Source organism: Gossypium arboreum, chromosome 13 (genome assembly GCF_025698485.1).
Source record: "Gossypium arboreum isolate Shixiya-1 chromosome 13, ASM2569848v2, whole genome shotgun sequence".
In the NCBI taxonomy this organism is placed as follows: domain Eukaryota; kingdom Viridiplantae; phylum Streptophyta; class Magnoliopsida; order Malvales; family Malvaceae; genus Gossypium; species Gossypium arboreum.
Window position 1 is genome coordinate 54,636,127 of NC_069082.1, and position 13,329 is coordinate 54,649,455.

Below are 13,329 nucleotides of genomic sequence, written 5' to 3' on the forward strand. Positions count from 1 at the left end.
TAATCGAGAACTCTAAAAACTTTTCGCAACATTTCAAAATTTTTCCAAGGTGCAAGGCTCACATGCCCGTGTGGTCTAAGGGACATGCCCGTGTGTCCCTAAGACACGCCCGTGCTATAGGTCGTGTTTGACCCCGTGTAACTCTCTAGCTTGTACAGACAGCCATGCCACACGCCCGAGTGCTAGGCCGTGTGGTTAATTAATTTAATTCAAAATTATCTGCAGGTTTAACACGGCCAAGACACATGCCCATGTTCTAGGCTGTGTGGCACACATGGCTGAGACACACGCCCGTGTCTCTGCCCGTGTGCTCAATTCTAAGCATTTTGTTTGTCAAAATTTAGGTGCAGGGGACACACAACCTGACTACACGCCCATGTACTCGGCCGTGTGTCACACACCGTCTATGTGACAGCCCAAAATTGACCCTAGTCGGGAAGTGGTTTCGGGACCACTAAACCGAGTCACCGAAATGTTTGAACGTAATATTTATTGTCTAGAATATGTATTTACGAATGTGTGAAAATTTCAAGCTTCGGTTTAGTCGATTGCATGTGAATTCAGTTAGTAGGACTTGTATGTCACTTTTGAAAAATGATAGGCTAATCTATAAGGACCTAATAGTACATGTAGTCAAAAGGAGGACTTGCATGTCAAAACCCCCCAAGTGCTAGTGGCCGCCATGACAAGGAAGCATGGGCAAGACATGTCATGAAACATGTTGGGTGAGTGTTTTATGTTGAAATAAATAAAATAAGGTGCATGAGTAATAACAAAAAAAAAGTGTGTGTGTGAAGGCTTTCCTCCCTCCCCATTGCCGCAAGTGAGAAAGAAAACAAAAAAAAAAAAGCTTTGTTCATCTTTTTTTTCATCCTTTGGCCGAAAATCTCAAGGGAGAAGAGAGGGTCCTTGCTCATGGTTGGTTTGGAATAGGTTGGCCATCCTTGTAGCTAGATTAAGGTATGTTTAATATGGTGCCATGAGATTCATGCATGTTCTTAGTTGCTAGTTTTAGTTCTAATTAGTCCATGATTCAAAACCTTGCTATGTCATGGGGATGATAGTATGAAATGAAAATTTGAGATAAGTAAGGTTACATTTGATTTGGTAAAATCAGCCATATGGGTGTATATGTTTGTAAAAATATATTTTTTTTGTTAACTCCTTACAATCGGTTGTAGGAGTAATATTGGCTTATAAGGTTGAGTTGATTCATGATGTTGTATGTTAGGATTAAAATACTTGAGACTAGATTAGCTTAATGGTGACCATGCATTCGCCTTGAAGCATTAAACAAATGTTGGTTGAGATTTTGATATTTTGAACAAAGATAGTTGTGAAATGGGGTGAAAACCATTAAGTTATACACATAAAAATCCAGCAAGAAGATTAAACTACTAAATGTATTCATTTTAGATCAAGACATCAAAGAGGAGAACCAAGCAAAGGCAAAGCAAAGATAATCGAGTAGTAGATTGGGAATCATTTCATCCGATATAAGGTAAGTCATTAAGCACTTATTTTGTACTAATTTAAAGGGTCGTAATGTCCAAGTAATGATGCTGAATGAAATGGTAGAATATATATATAAACATGTATGTATGTGGTGATAAAATATTGAATTGAAAGAAAAGAGGTGAGATGTATTGAATGATCGGTTTCGCACTAAGTGTGCGGTGTAAACATTTATAATCACAAATTGGCACTAAGTGTGCGGGTTCAAATTATACAGCACTAAGTGTGCAAGTTTGATTATATAGCACTAAGTGTGCGAGTTCGACTATTAAGCACTAAGTGTGCGGGCTTATTGCACATCCTCTAATAAACGTACATGTTCTATGTGCGCTGCCTTACCGAGTCAATCATGGACAGCGATGCGAGTAAACACCTTGAGCTCATGAGGAATGGACATTATATTTATATTTGGAATTTTGGTTTGGTAAGTCTTGATCTATGTGGTGATTATGCTCGAAAATAAATGCATGCAATGTCATATGGCGTAATGTATGAAATATCAAGTAGGGCTTGGTATGTGACCAAACCGAAATGCCTAAAGAATTATAGTACCGTTTGGGGTGTGGATGGAGGATTTTAATCCGCATTAATTATTTTCTTTTATGGTATATTATTACTGAACGGCAATATAATGCTTATGGCTTACTGAGTTATATACTCACCCGGTGTTTGCTTGTCGCCATTTTAGGTTTCTCGAGACTCGTCCTTTTTGCGTGCTCGTGATCGTCATTGAGTCATCACACCGCTAGCAACTTTTGGTATTTTTTTGTGTAGTCGGTTTAGGAGAACATTTTGGCATGTATAGGCTAATATGCTTTGTTGAACTTTGGTATGTAAACTTTTAGCCATGCGAAAATGGCATAAATGCTCGGTTGGATTTAGTTCTCAAATGTTAAGTCACAAGTCTTGGTAATTCGATTTCCATGCCTTATGCCATGGTTGATTATTTTGGTGTTAAAATGCATGTTATGGCCATAGTGTAGTAGGGAGATGTTGGATAATGATTAGCCTCTGGTATGGCTAGTCATGATCATGATTTGTGACATGTATGATGAATCACTAGTTAGATCAAAGGGAAATCATGAAATAGGCATAGTTGCTTTAGTGACAGGTGCTGGCAGCAGCAGTAATGTGAGATTGAAAAATCACTAAAAATATTAGGAATGGTATTAAATAGTAAATAAATTATGTAAATGTACCTTGATGAATCTAATTTTATATAGAAGAAACGAAATGGTCATATGAGTTATAAGTTAACAGATATTAAAGTTCTTGTGAAACAGGGCCAGAACGGTTTATGGATCCCCTGTCCCGACTTTGGAAAATCATTGTAAATTAACCAGAGATAATTAGGAGTCATGCCATATATGTGTAGATTCCTCTCTGAGTCTAGTTTCTATAGAAACAAACGGTATCAGTATTGAATCCCTGTACAGGGAGATATCCAATTCGTAATGCACAAAGGTCAGTGTAGTCGATCCCTGCAACAGGGGAGAATTTAACTAATAAAATGTACTAATTGGCTTGACCAAAAATTCTAGAAAAAAATATATAGATGGAAATATGAGTCTAGTTTCAGGGAAAAATTGCGAAACTGATTTTCGAGTTGTAAAACTCAAGTTATGAATTTTGGAGCGACTAGTACACAGATTGGCAGCTTGTCGGAAACTCTCAATAAGTGGGTTGAAGTCATTAACACCTCGTGTTCGACTCGTGACGGTCTCGGGTTCGGGTGTTACATTTTATTGGTATCAGAGCTATGGTTTAGTCGGTTCTAGGACTACCATAGCGCGTATGAGTCTAGCTATACATGCCATAATGTTAATGTTTAAATGTGTGATGACTTCGACGGTTAAAATTTTTGTTTTGATTAGTAAATGGATCCCGTGTAGAGAGAACCTTGGCGGATGACGTTGAAAGTGTAGCGATCGCTCTGCACAAGGGACGCCGCTGTTGAACCTCACCATCTGCGAATAATCAAGGTGAGGAGGCAAAACAAGCCTTCTTTACCATGATGAACGAGTGGGTAGCGCAATACGCCGAACCAATCCGGCTGTCCAACAATTCCCGAATTTAAATAATCCACCCCAAGGGCTGTAATGCCATCGCCATCGATCCTATGAGGCCGAGTAAGCCACCAGAGACTTGATTAGAAAGCGGGGCTGAGGAGTTTAAGGCCATAGTTACCGATGATGCCGAAAGAGCCGAAGTTCGCTTGATAACACCATTCGGTGTTTGATGAACTGTCATGCACACCCGATGAATGTCTAAAGTGTGCTATATCCTTGTTGAGAGACTCAGCTTACTATTGGTGGAGGACTTTGATCTCTATAGTCCCAAACGAGCGAGTTACTTGGGATTTCTTTCAAACAAATTTGAAAGAAGTATATTAGTCAACGGTTCATCGATCGAAGCGTAAGGAATTCTTGGAACTCAAGCAAGGCCGTATGACAAGATTCTAATCTGAACATGAGTTCGTAAGACTTAGTCGGTATGCTCGGGAGTGTGTGGTCGATGAGGTTGCTATGTGCAAAAGATTTGAAGAAGGATTGAATGAAGATTTAAAACTACTAGTGGGTATTTTGGAGATAAAGGAGTTCGTGACGCTGGTCGAACGAGCCTGCAAGGCGGAAGAACTTGGAAAGGAGAAGAAGAAGGCTGAATTTGAAGCTAAAGACTATCGTAAGAGATTGATGGGTAAAGCTCCATTCTCGACTGTAAAGAAGTTCAGGGAGGACACTAATAAATCGAGGACGACTGCGGGAATTTCCATTAGAGCACGACCATCGACGGACTCCCGAGCTACTTCGATGGCTAGTGTGGGCAATAATCGTCAAGAGAGACCTGAATGCCCCCAATGTGGAAGACGACACCTAGGTGAATGTTGGGGTAAGTCTGTTAACCGGGCCTATTACGGATGTGGTTCGAAGGACCACTTCATTAGAGATTGCACGGAGCTAGATGAGAAGAATAAGATGCAAGGTGCAAGATCGAGTGGGGCGATACTAGAGGTAGACCCCGAGGATTTCGTGGAGGTAGGGTGGTAATCGAGAGGAGCCACCGACACTACTGTTCAATCCGAGACCCGTGCTCTGCTAGAGCATATGCCATCCGCGCACGAGAGGAGGCATCCTCCCCGACGTTATCACCGGTACTTTTACTCTCTTTGATACTAGTGTGATTGCATTGATTGACCCCGCTCTACTCATTCATATGTATGTGAAACTTTAGCATCCAATGACTCTACCGTTGAGTCTCTCGAGTTCGTAATTCGAGTGTCAAACCCTTTGGGTCAATACGCATTGTTGATAAAGTGTGCAAGAGATGCCCCTAATAATTCGAGAATCCTGCTTTCCTACCGATCCGATGCTTCTACCATTTGATGAATTCGATGTTATTCTTGGTATGGATTGGCTAATCAGACATGATGCAAAGGTGGACGCAAAAGGAAAACCATTGATTTGAGGAGTGCAAATAATGAGGTAGTCCGAGTCGAGTCTCATGATTTAAAAGGAGTGCCGCGATAATATCTTCTATGACCGCCGGAGATATGAGAAAAGGGTGTGAAACATACCTTGCGTATGTGTTTGAAAGTAAAGAGACGGAAAAAACTCGAATCGGTACCAAGTGGTTTGTGAGTATTCAGATGTTTTTCCGGAGGAGTTACCGGGATTGCCACCGGTTCGAGAAGTGGAATTCGGCATCGAAATTGTACCGGGTACTACGCCGATCTCAATAGCTCCGTATCGTATGGCATTAACGGAGTTAAAGGAATTGAAGGTCCAATTGCGTGAATTGACGGATAGAGGTTTCGCTCGACCGAGTTTTTCTCCATGGGGCGCACCAAGATTGTTTGTGAAAAAGAAGGACGGAAGCATGAGGTTGTGCATCGACTATCGTCAACTCAATAAAGTGATGATAAAGAATAAATATCCGCTGCCACGAATTGACGATTTGTTTGATCAATTAAAGGGAGCCTCGGTGTTTTCAAAGATAGATTTGAGGTCGGGGTACTATCAGTTGAGGGTCCGAGAATCGGACATACCCAAAACCGCTTTTAGAACGAGGTACGGTCACTACGAATTCTTGGTGATGCCGTTTGGGCTCACTAATGCCCCTGCGGTGTTTATGGATTTAATGAATAGAATTTTTAGGCCATACTTGGATCGGTTCGTAGTTGTATTTATCGATGACATTTTGGTCTATTCGAGAGATGAAACCGAACATGCTGAACACCTGAGGCTAGTGTTGCAAATCTTACGAGATAAGCGATTATACGCAAAGTTCAAGAATGTGAATTTTGGTTGAAAGAGGTTAGCTTTTGGGGCACGTGGTGTCCGTGATCGGTGTCGGGTGGACCCGAACAAAATTTCGCCATAGTCGATTGGAAACCACCAAGGAATGTTACCGGTTAGAGCTTTTGGGGCTTGCTTGGTTATTACCGACGATTTGTAAAAGGTTTCTCGACGATAGCCACGCCAATGACGAAGCTACTCCAAAAGGATGTTAAGTTCGAATGGACGGAGAAATGTCAGAAAAGTTTCGATCAACTGAAAGCTTATTTGACTGAAGCCCCAATTCTAGTGCAACCCGAATCGGGCAAAGAGTTTGTCATTTATAGTGACGCATCCCTACTTGGGTTGGGTTGCGATTGATGCAAGAAGGGCGAGTTGTGGCCTATCGTCGAGACAATTAAAGCCACATGAGAAAAATTATCCGACCCATGATCTCGAATTGGTCGCCATCGATTCGCTTTAAAGATATGGCGACATTACTTATTTGGTGAGAAGTGCCATGTGTATTCGGATCACAAAAGTCTCAAATATTTGATGACTCAAAGAGACTTAAATCTGCGACAAAGACGTTGGCTCGAGCTGTTAAAGGATTATGAGTTGGTCATTGACTATCACCCGGGAAAGGCTAATGTGGTTGCGGATGCCTTAAGTCGTAAATCACTATTTGCATTGCGAAGCGATGAATGTACACTTGTCTGTTCTACCCGACAATGTGTTAGTAGCTGAATTGAAAGCCAAACCATTATTGATACGTCAAATTCGTGAAGCTCAGAAAGTCGACGATGAGTTGGTTGCAAAACGGGATGAGTGTGTTCCGAACAAGGAATCGAATTTCAGATTGACGACCATGATTGGTTGACGCTCAAGGGTCGATTATGTATTCCAAGGAATTCGAACTTGTTTCGATGATTTTGAACGAGGCTCACAAGAGTCGAATGTCAATCCACCCGGGAGTACGAAAATGTACAACGACACGAGACACCGCTTTGGTGGCATGGTATGAAACGAGACATTTCCAACTTTGTTTCAAGTGCTTAGTATGTCGCAAGTAAAGGCGGAACATCAAGTGCCCACGGGTTTGCTTCACCAATCATGATACCGAATGGAAATGGGAACGAGTCACGATGGATTTTGTATCCGGCTTGCCGTTGTCGGCAAGCAAGAAAGATGCAATTTGGGTCGTCGTTGATAGATTGACTAAGTCGGCTCACTTTATCCCCGTACGTACGGATTTTTCATTGGATAAGCTAGCTGAATTGTATGTTTCTCAGATTGTGAGATTACACGGGGTACCGATTTCTATTGTGTCGGACAGAGATCCGAGATTCACCTCACGATTTTGGAAGAAATTGCAAGAAGCTTTGGGTACCAAGCTGCATTTTAGCACCGCTTTTCATCCCCAAACCGATGGTCAATCTGAGCGGATAATTCAGATACTTGAGGATATGTTGAGATGTTGCATCCTCGAGTTTAATGGTTCATGGGAACGGTATTTACCCTTGACTGAATTCGCTTACAACAATAGTTTTCAGTCAAGCATTAAGATGGCGCCTTACGAGGTTTTGTATGGTCGTAAATGCCGTACACCATTGTTTTGGACTGAGCTCGGTGAAAGCAAAATTTTCGGGGTGGATTTGATTAGAGATGCTGAGCAAAAAGTTCGAGTAATTCGTGAAAGTTTGAAGGCTGCTTCGAATCGTCAGAAGTCGTACGCGGATTTAGAACGAAGAGATATTGAGTATCAGGTGGGAGACAAAGTGTTTCTTAAGGTATCACCCTGGAAAAAGATACTCAGATTTGGCCGTAAGGGCAAATTGAGTCCGAGATTCATTGGGGCATATGAGATCTCCGAACGAGTCGGCCCAGTAGCGTATAGGTTGCTTTTACCCCCTGAACTCGAAAGGATCCACAACGTTTTCCATGTTTCGATGCTTCGACGTTACCGATCCGATCCTTCGCATGTAATGAACCCCTCCGAGATTGAAATTCAAGCCGATATGAGTTATGAAGAAGAACCGATTCGTATCCTAGCTCGTGAAGTGAAGGAGTTGCGAAACAAAAGGGTTCTGTTAGTAAAAGTGTTATGGCTCAAACACGGATGGAAGAAGCTACTTGGGAACCCGAGAATTCTATGAAAGAGCGTTACCCAAACACATTTATCGTAAGATTTTCGGGGACGAAAATTCCTTAAGTGGGGAGAGTTGTGACAGCCCAAAATTGACCCTAGTCGGAAGTGGTTTGGGACCACTAAACCGAGTCACCAAATGTTTGAACGTAATATTTATTGTCTAGAATATGTATTTACGAATGTGTGAAAATTTCAAGCTTCGGTTTAGTCGATTGCATGTGAATTCAGTTAGTAGGACTTGTATGTCACTTTTGAAAATGATAGGCTAATCTATAAGGACCTAATAGTACATGTAGTCAAAAGGAGGACTTGCATGTCAAAATCCCCCAAGTGCTAGTGGCCGGCCATGACAAGGAAGCATGGGCAAGACATGTCATGAAACATGTTGGGTGAGTGTTTTATGTTGAAATAAATAAAATAAGGTGCATGAGTAATAAAAAAAAAGTGTGTGTGTGAAGGCTTTCCCTCCCTCCCCATTGCCGCAAGTGAGAAAGAAAAACAAAAAAAAAAAAAAAAAAAAACTTTGTTCATCTTTTTTTTCATCCTTTTGGCCGAAAATCTCAAGGGAGAAGAGAGGGGTCCTTGCTCATGGTTGGTTTGGAATAGGTTGGCCATCCTTGTAGCTAGATTAAGGTATGTTTAATATGGTGCCATGAGATTCATGCATGTTCTTAGTTGCTAGTCTTAGTTCTAATTAGTCCATGATTCAAAACCTTGCTATGTCATGGGGATGATAGTATGAAATGAAAATTTGAGATAAGTAAGGTTAAATTTGATTTGGTAAAATCGGCCATATGGGTGTATATGTTTGTAAAAATATATTTTTTTTGTTAACTCCTTACAATCGGTTGTAGGAGTAATATTGGCTTATAAGGTTGAGTTGATTCATGATGTTGTATGTTAGGATTAAAATACTTGAGACTAGATTAGCTTAATGGTGACCATGCATTCGGCCTTGAAGCATTAAACAAATGTTGGTTGAGATTTTGATATTTTGAACAAAGATAGTTGTGAAATGGGGTGAAAACCATTAAGTTATACACATAAAAATCCAGCAAGAAGATTAAACTACTAAATGTATTCATTTTAGATCAAGACATCAAAGAGGGAGAACCAAGCAAAGGCAAAGCAAAGATAATCGAGTAGTAGATTGGGAATCATTTCATCCGATATAAGGTAAGTCATTAAGCACTTATTTTGTACTAATTTAAAGGGTCGTAATGTCCAAGTAATGATGCTGAATGAAATGGTAGAATATATATATAAACATGTATGTATGTGGTGATAAAAATATTGAATTGAAAGAAAAGAGGTGAGATGTATTGAATGATCGGTTTGCACTAAGTGTGCGGGTGTAAACATTTATAATCACAAATTGGCACTAAGTGTGCGGGTTCAAATTATACAGCACTAAGTGTGCAAGTTTGATTATATAGCACTAAGTGTGCGAGTTCGACTATTAAGCACTAAGTGTGCGGGCTTATTGCACATCCTCTAATAAACGTACATGTTCTATGTGCGCGGCCTTACCGAGTCAATCATGGACAGCGGTACGAGTAAACACCTTGAGCTCATGAGGAATGGACATTATATTTATATTTGGAATTTTGGTTTGGTAAGTCTTGATCTATGTGGTGATTATGCTCGAAAATAAATGCATGCAATGTCATATGGCGTAATGTATGAAATATCAAGTAGGGCTTGGTATGTGACCAAACCGAAATGCCTAAAGAATTATAGTACCGTTTGGGGTGTGGATGGAGGATTTTAATCCGCATTAATTATTTTCTTTTATGGTATATTATTACTGAACGGCAATATAATGCTTATGGCTTACTGAGTTATATACTCACCCGGTGTTTGCTTGTCGCCATTTTAGGTTTCTCGGACTCGTCCTTTTTATGCGTGCTCGTGATCGTCATTGGAGTCATCACACCGGCTAGCAACTTTTGGTATTTTTTTTGTGTAGTCGGTTTAGGAGAACATTTTGGCATGTATAGGCTAATATGCTTTGTTGAACTTTGGTATGTAAACTTTTAGCCATGCGAAAATGGCATAAATGCTCGGTTGGATTTAGTTCTCAAATGTTAAGTCACAAGTCTTGGTAATTCGATTTCCATGCCTTATGCCATGGTTGATTATTTTGGTGTTAAAATGCATGTTATGGCCATAGTGTAGTAGGGAGATGTTGGATAATGATTAGCCTCTGGTATGGCTAGTCATGATCATGATTTGTGACATGTATGATGAATCACTAGTTAGATCAAAGGGAAATCATGAAATAGGCATAGTTGCTTTAGTGACAGGTGCTGGCAGCAGCAGTAACGTGAGATTGAAAAATCACTAAAAATAGTAGGAATGGTATTAAATAGTAAATAAATTATTTAAATGTACCTTGATGAATCTAATTTTATATAGAAGAAACGAAATGGTCATATGAGTTATAAGTTAACAGATATTAAAGTTCTTGTGAAACAGGGCCAGAACGGTTTCTGGATCCCCTGTCCCGACTTTGGAAAATCATTGTAAATTAACCAGAGATAATTAGGAGTCATGCCATATATGTGTAGATTCTTCTCTGAGTCTAGTTTCTATAGAAACAAACGGTATCAGTATTGAAGCCCTGTACAGGGAGATATCCAATTCGTAATGCACAAAGGTCAGTGTAGTCGATCCCTGCAACAGGGGAGAATTTAACTAATAAACTGTACTAATTGGCTCGACTACAAATTCTAGAAAAAAATATGTAGATGGAAATATGAGTCTAGTTTCAGGGAAAAATTGCAAAACTGATTTTCGAGTTGTAAAACTCAAGTTATGAATTTTGGAGTGACTAGTACACAGATTGGCAGCTTGTCGGGAAACTCTCAATAAGTGGGTTGAAGTCTGTTAACACCTCGTGTTCGACTCCGGCGACGGTCTCGGGTTCGGGGTGTTACAGTCTAGACACACGTCTGTGTGTCTACCCGTGCGGACAAAATAAAGCCACTTCTAGCTTCTTTTCTCACCCAAAATTTCACCCAAGACCTGCACTTGAAACACACATCCAATACCAACCATTCCAAGCATTCAAATTAAACAATTCCATCATTCATCATGGCATACAGTTACTAGCATATGTGTTTATAAACTTACCTTGGATTAACTTAGGCATTAACATCATTTGATCGCATATACTTAACATATCAGACATGATTATATCATAATAACATACTTAATTATACCAGAATAACCATTACTAGCCATTCTACTTGCTAGATTACAAGCATCATTAACATGCAACTAATAGGCAAGTTGTCCTATACATGCCCTTATACCAAAATGATTTTACTATGTATACCCAAAATAACTAGTTGATAGTGTGACGATGCTCCAATGACCTTCCAACCTTCGTGAGCTTCCGAGCACTATAAAATAGGGAAAGTAAAACGGAGTAAGCATTACATGCTTAGTAAGATCGTATAACAAAAACTAAACTTACCAAATCCGTTATTAAACCTAAGCATACAATATCAAGTTTACCATCCATTGGCAACATTACCTAAACACATTAGTGCCACATAAATAGCCGAAGCTATCTCAATCTTATATCACATATAATGATTACTCTCAAGCTTTCTATGGGTCTGTTTACACAAGCTGACGGTCATGACAAAATTACACTGTGCTACTCACAGAAACTGACGAGAATCCGCAACACATGCCGGATAACTCAGCCACTGGTAGGACGTACGGACCAGCTGGGATTTCTCAATGCCGAATCTTCATCGAATATAACCTCAAGGTCGTATTCTCGAATAATTCAATAACAAAGCATTTAAAACACAATTATAAAATACTTATTAACATATAAACTTACCTCGAATGCAAAAATGATGAAACGAGTCAATTAGTCCAAAACCTTGTTTTTCCCCTGATCTAAATTTGAATTTCGCTTTTCTTGATCTAAATATAATCAAAATTAACTTCTTTAATTATCATTCTATCAAATTTAATCCAAAATACACACTAAGGTAACTTTACACTTTTTCCCTTAATATTTCAATTTCTTTACAATTTAGTCCTTATCTCATAAAAATAAAAGTTCATGCAATTAAGTCCCTACCCATGCTAGCCGAATTTCTCTTATTACTATAGTAGCCCATAACACCACTTTTGCACTTTACGGGATTTAGTAACAATAAAATTTCATAACAAAATTTTCACACAGTCATACTATTATATTATAGACCTTAAACTAATAATAAAATAATTATTTTAGCCCCAAATTTTTGGTCCCGAAACCACTGTTTCGATTCGACTAAAAATGGGCTGCTACATTCCCATGCAGCTTCTTCGACACTGTGACGTTGCCTGAGAACCTTAACTAATGCCATGCTTTTATTTCTCAACTCTTTAATCTCTCAAGCTAGAATTCTGATCGGTTTTTTGCTATACGTCATATCAGGATAAATTTCAATCTTTGTCGGAGAAATTACATGTGACGAATCTTATCTATATCGATGCAACATCAACACATTAAATACACTGTGAATCTTTCTAACTCTTACGGTAAAGCTAGTAGATATGCCACTGGAGCTATTCTTTTAGTAATCTCATACGGCCCGATAATTTGCGGACTTAACTTTCCTATCGACCAAAATGAAGAATCTTCTTCCACAAAGATACTTTCAAAAATACTTTATTGTCGATTTGAAGTTTCTTTCAAAATGTCACGAATTACTTTCACTTTCTCTTCGGTCTCTCTAACCAAATCAACCCCGTGAATTTTTTTCTCACTAAGCTCGGTCCAGTACAATGGAGTTCAGCATTTGCAACCATACAATGCTTCATACGATGCCTTCTTTATGCTCTATTGAAAACTATTGTTATACGCGAATTCAACTAACGATAAATATTTCTCCCAGTTGCCTTCAAACTCTAAAATACAGAAATGAAGCATATCTTCCAGAATTTGAATTAGTCTCTCAGACTGATTGTCGATCAATGCGGTACGAAAGTGCAACCGCTTACCCAAAACTTCTTGCAATTTCATCCAAAATCGTGATGTGAACCTTAGATCTCTATCTAAAATAATAGAAACTGGCACCCCGTGCAATCTAACGATCTTAGAGATATACAAGTCAGTTAATCTATCAAGTGAAAAGTCTGTACGTACCGAAATAAAATGTGCCAATTTCATCAAATGATCAACAATAACCCAGATAGAATCTTTCTTTTCCAGAGTTAGGAGTAATCCCGATATGAAATCCATTGTAACTCTATCCCTTTTCCACTCTGGTATCATCACTGGTTGTAGTAGACGCGAAGGCACTTGATGTTTGGCTTTAACTTGTTGACAAACTAAGCATTTCGACACAAACTCTAAAATGTGTCGTTTCAAGCTCAACC